Below are 6,137 nucleotides of genomic sequence, written 5' to 3'. Positions count from 1 at the left end.
CTATAGAAACACATCTCTGCAGCTTTGGTTCCATTAGGCACTTGACTTGGCTACCCTCCATTAGTTTAACAGCAATTCTATGAAATGTACTTAATAAGCATGTAGCAACAAACGGCAATCATGTTTTGATTGATGCATGTCAGTTAATGTCAGTATGTAAAAGAAAAATCCACACAAACTATATTTTGGTTGTTTTTTTTGGTCACCAACCACATGATGCAAAATGCATCATCATCACTTTGCATCTTGAAAATTCTATATCATGAAAACTGGACTGCTGACAAGCAAAACATGTTGCGACTGTATCAACAATGTAATAATGAAGAAAATACCAGTGTTATTTTCCTTTAAATTAGAATTTCAGTCTGATACCAAACACACTATATCTATGATATCTTTGTATGGAAACTAAATAAATAAATAACTTTTTAAACTAAGAATGTGGAGGATATAAAGTTGCATAATTGTTTGACTCCATAAAGGCTAATTGTATAGTTTCATTGTTCCAGCTGCTGAGCCCATGTCAGCCACATGTCTGGTTCCAAACTGGACTAAGGGGTAAACGTAAGATAGTAAATGTAAGTATGATATGTGACATTTCGTGTAGTTTGTATTAATTTGTGGATATCCATCATCCATTTTGTATGACATGTTAAAAATTACAATTACTATTATAGTACGTTAGGAATTGTAATTCGTACAATATGTTATGATTTGAAATTCATATAATATGTTACAAATTTGCCAAATGTATGATATGTTACACATTACAATTTCTTGAGGCTAACGTTAACTAGGTGGCTAATGCTAATGTTAGCTAGGTGTCTAACGTTAGCTAGGCCAGATATTAGGGTTAGGGGTTACGTTAAAGGGTTATGGTTAGTGGAAGGGTTAGCTAATATGGTAAGTGGTTGAAAAGTAGTTCAAAAGTAGTATGTAATTGCAAAGTTGTTAATAAGCTAAAATCATGAAGTTGTCCATGATGAGATTCGAGTACACAATCTTTGGGTTGCCAGACGTTCACATGATATCAAACGTTACATATCATACTAATTTAAGTATCTCAGAATTACGTTTACCATGTTACATCTAGTCTATGAGACCAGGCTGCTGGTTCACCAAGGCCACCGCTACATTATTGCACAGCAGAGAAAGGAAAATCCGATATCCCTTAGAGTTCATTAAATCCCAACTATAACGCGATCTTACATAGCCTACAGTGGAGAAACTGTCCATCTAAATTTAGCTGATTTAATCATAAAAGACGATAATTTCATGCCTTGCTGGTTTATCATTGTTTTGTTGACCTTAAGACATGTAGTCAGCAAAGTTTTGAGTAGGATATCAAGTTCAGGAGATGTCTGAACATTCAATATTGCTCTTGAAATATATACGTGAATACACACTTCCGGGCAAAAACTTTAGAACACCTTCTCATTTAAGGATTTTTCTTTATTTTTTTTTTACTATTTTCTACATTGTAGAATAATAGCGAAGACATCAAAACTATGAAATAACACATATGGAATCATGTAGTAACCAAAAAAGTGTTAAACAAATCAAAACATATTTTATATTTGAGATTCTTCAAATAGCCACCCTTTGCCTTGATGACAGCTTTGCACACTCTTGGCATTCTCTCAACTAACTTCACCTGGAATGCTTTTCCAGCCATCTTGAAGGAGTTCCCACATATGCTGAGCACTTGTTGGCTGCTTTTCCTTCACTCCGCTGTCCAACTCATCCCAAACCATCCCAATTTGGTTGAGGTCGGGGGATTGTGGAGGCCAGGTCATTTGATGCAGCACTTCATCACAATCCTTCCTGGGCTCTCAAGTGGCACAGCAGTCTAAGGCACTGCATCTCAGTATAAAAGGTGTCAATATAGCCCCTGGTTCAAATCCAGGCTGTATCACATCTGGCTGTGATTGGGAGTCCCATAGCACGGTGCACAATTGGCCCAGCGTCATCCGGGTTTGGCCAGGGTAGGCCGTCATTGTAAATAAGAATTTGTTCTTAACTGACTTGCCTAGTTACATTTGATTGTCCCACTAAACCCAACCCAGATGGGATGGTGTATCGCTGCAGAATGTTGTGGTAGCCATGCTGGTTAAGTGTGCTATGAATTCTAAATAAATCACAGACAGTGTCAACAGCAAAGCACCCCCATACCATAACACCTCCTCCATGCTTTACGGTGGGAAATATACACGGAGATCATCCATTCATCCACACTGCATCTCACAAAGACAAGGCAGTTGGAACCAAAAAGCTCCAATTTGGAATCCAGAACAAAGGACACATTTCCACCAGTCTAATGTCCATTGCTCATGTTTCTTGGCCCAAGCAAGTCTCTTCTTATTATTGGTATCCTTTAGTAGTGGTTTCTTTGCAGCAAATCGACCATGAAGGCCTGAGTCACACAGACTCCTCTGAACAGTTGATGTTGAGATGTGTCTGTTACTTGAACTTCTGAGGCTGGTAACTCTAATGAACATATCCTCTGCAGCAGAGGTAACTCGAGGTCTTCCATTACTGTGGTTGTCCTCCTGAGAGACAGTTCCGTCATAGAGCTTGATGGTTTTCGCAACTGCAATTGAAGAAACTTTAAAAGTTCTTGAAATGTTCCGTATAGACTGACCTTCATGTCTTAAAGTAATGATGGACTGTCGTTTCTCTTTGATTATTTGAGCTGTTCTTGCCATAATATGGACTTGGTCTTTTACCAAATAGGGCTATCTTCTGTATACCCCCTACCTTGTCACAACACAACTGATTTGCTCAAACGTATTAAGGAAAGAAATTCCACAATTATTTTTTAGAAGGCACACCTCTTAATTCAAATGCATTCCAGGTGACAACCTCATGAAGCTGGTTGAGAGAATGCCAAGACTGTGCAAAGCTGTCATCAAGGCAAAGGGTGGCTATTTGAAGAACCACAAATGTAACATTTAATTTGATTTGTTTAACACTTTTTTGGTTACTACATAATTTGTGTTATTTCATAGTTGTGATGTCTTCACTATTATTCTACAATGTAGAAAATAGTTTTTTTAAACAAACTTGATGCAACAGATGCAACAGTTCTGAAAAACATGGAGCGGGGAAACGTGTCAAACACACTGACCCATGAAGTTCCTTTCTCTTTTTGTTATTTGTGTTGTCTTAAAGACTGCAATAATCTACAGTTTATATAATACAACACTTGTGAATCAGTAAACATGCAACGGTTCAGCAGAATCAACCATTTTGGAGACTTTGTTACATTTTGTTCTGATAGAATACGTCTCGTTCTCATCATCATCGGTGAAAGCTCCAATAGGCTACTAGAACGTCAAAGACTCTTGGCTGCGTCGCTACAAATGTTTGAAAAACAATCAATGGGAATTAATACACACAGTAAAAAGCTTTGAAAAAATATATATTTTTAAACATAATTTCCCCCACAGTTTCTAAGATGGAGCAATAATAAGCTTCTTACCTTTAGGTCACACACATCCAGCTGTTGTTCAGTTGCAGAGTTCAGTCAAGTCATTTGCAGCTCCCTGTTCATTAATCAAAACGTACACAGTATGTGTTCTGTGACATTAAGTGACCTCACAATCCACTACAGAACCTTTGATCCTGCATGTATTCTGGCATCAAAAACGTTTAGGGATAAGTGAAAAGTCTGCGCAGATTGGGGGATGTGCAGGCTTGGGACAGACCCCAGACTCATGTGGCAGAACAGGAGGAACTTGATAACCTCCACCCTGGCTGGATGCCCCCCTCCTTCTGCACTCCTCTCAACACGTGAGAATAAATTATGCAGTTAAACTCTCTAAACACCATGTCCACAACTCTTGGTAAATCAAATGTAAATGGTGATGAATATCCGACTGTACATCGATGAATACTGGATACTGTAAGATCAATAGTTTAATGGTGATAATTTCATGTCAAATTCAATAGCACTGCACTGTGTGTACATGATACTCACATTTTCCCTTTACCCATCATGAGGTTGCTTCAACCTAGCCTACAAATTAAAGTTTATAATGTAGGTGCACATGTCAAGAGACAAGTTGGAGTGATCAAGGTGACAGCAGTAAAACATTCAATACGGCCTTGCTCACTCCTGCCTGCATCTAGCTGATCTGGGGTGTAATCATTAGTCCAAACTGTTGCAAAACGTTCCATTTTGAGGAGAGTTTCTATTGGACAAATTCAGGTAGGTCTATCCCGGATTTGTTCCTTTTGCTTCAGTTTTTTAAACTTTTTTTTCCAACAGAATCAGCAGAATGAATACACCCCTGATCACCCACACACACAGTTTACTTTCATAGCAGCCACATTCAAACAGCATCATCACTTTGCTCCTTGTATAATTCATCCTCTCACCTTTTCCCTTTGCTTGTGGACTTCAATGCACTGTTGTAACTGTCTGTGACCAGACAAAAACACCTCTAAAAGCTAAACCTTCATACCATAACCGCTAACCGCTACACATAGCCTACATCATTATTACCATATTAGCTAATATCATAGTAAACATAGCTACTAGAAATCTCTCTTTGAGTTAACCACTCATCACATTGTATGCACTGTATTGCTAGCTAACTGGAGTATATGCTTTCAGAAGTAGATTCATTCTCAGATCCTTTGATTGGGTGGACAACATCTCAGTTCATGCTGCAAGAGCTCTGATAGATTGGAGGACATCCTCCGGAAGTTGTCATAATTACTGTGTAAGTCTATGGAAGGGGGTGAGAACCATGAGCCTCCTAGGTTTTGCATTGAGGTCAATGTGACCTGAGGAGGATGGAAACTAGCTGTCCTCCAGCTACACCATGGTGCCTCCCCAGAGAGTGCAGTGAAGTCTACTGTAGTCCTTCATTGCAAAACAGCGTGTTTTAGTATATTGTTTGGTGACATATGCACATATTTAGTATATTTTTATCTAAAAAGGATTACTTTAAAAATATTTCTCTAGTTGAATTAGCCTGAAATTCACTGAGTAGGATGGTCCTCCTCTGAGGAGCCTTCACTGGTGTTGATGTTGTCACGCCCTGACCATAGAGAGCCCTTAGTTCTCTATGGTGTAGTAGGTCAGGGCGTGACTAGGGGGTGTTCTAGCATGTCTATTTCTATGTTGGTGCTAATATGGTTCCCAATTAGAGGCAGCTGTTTATCAGTGCCTCTGATTGGGGAAAATATTTAGGTAGCCATTTCCCCACCTGTGTTTTGTGGGATATTGTTTGTGTTTAGTTGCCCGTGTGAACGTCATGACGTCACGTTTCGTTGTTTCTTTATTGTTTTGTTTGTTTCACGGAGATTAAAAATATGTGTAACTATACTCATGATGCGCCTTGGTCCGCTCATTACAACGATCGTGACAGATATATTTAAAGTTATTATGTATTGAACTGGGAATCATTTCAAGGGAATTGGTTCTGTTTTCTCCAGGTGTAACAATATTCAGTAAGACCACTTCAGTCAACATTTAAACTTTAGAATAATTTTATTTGCTTGCTCCTATAGAGCTATTATTTGAATTTAATACAGCCACCGCTCACATTTTGTAAGGCCTGCGAGTTAACATTATGTACAAGCAACCGGTATGGTTATTTCCTCCTAATATGTCTTTAGGAACATTAATGGTTAGATTTATTTCAAAATCATGTGAATACAGTACGCCATTTTTTTATACATAATTTTGTGGAACAGAATAATCTCCTTAAATGAAAACAAACAATAAGGGCTCATATTGATTTACATTTTGCATAATTCAAACATTTTTACCAGATGTTTTGTTTAATCAACAGAGCCACAATACGTCTGTAACGTAAAAACACAGGAGGAGTGTCTTTACCAATGTAGGCTATCTGCATGGTGTGTCAAGATGGATTGCAAAAGATACATTCTCAGATCCATTCTCTAAATTCTCATAGCTGAAGCAGAGTTAACCCGTTCAAATTTCCATTCACAAACAACCCCACATACTGTATAACACCTTAATTAATCTTAGTACTTGTTACAAACAATAAGATAGCACATTCCTTAGCCCCCAAATTCCTGTGGGAGGGGGCTGTAATAGTCATGTTTTTACATACTGTGAAAAACGAAAGGAAACGTTATTCTTTTAGTAAATACTTTAT

This window comes from Oncorhynchus tshawytscha, linkage group LG24 (assembly GCF_018296145.1).
Source record: "Oncorhynchus tshawytscha isolate Ot180627B linkage group LG24, Otsh_v2.0, whole genome shotgun sequence".
NCBI classification, from domain to species: domain Eukaryota; kingdom Metazoa; phylum Chordata; class Actinopteri; order Salmoniformes; family Salmonidae; genus Oncorhynchus; species Oncorhynchus tshawytscha.
Note: the sequence above shows the minus strand (reverse complement) of the source record.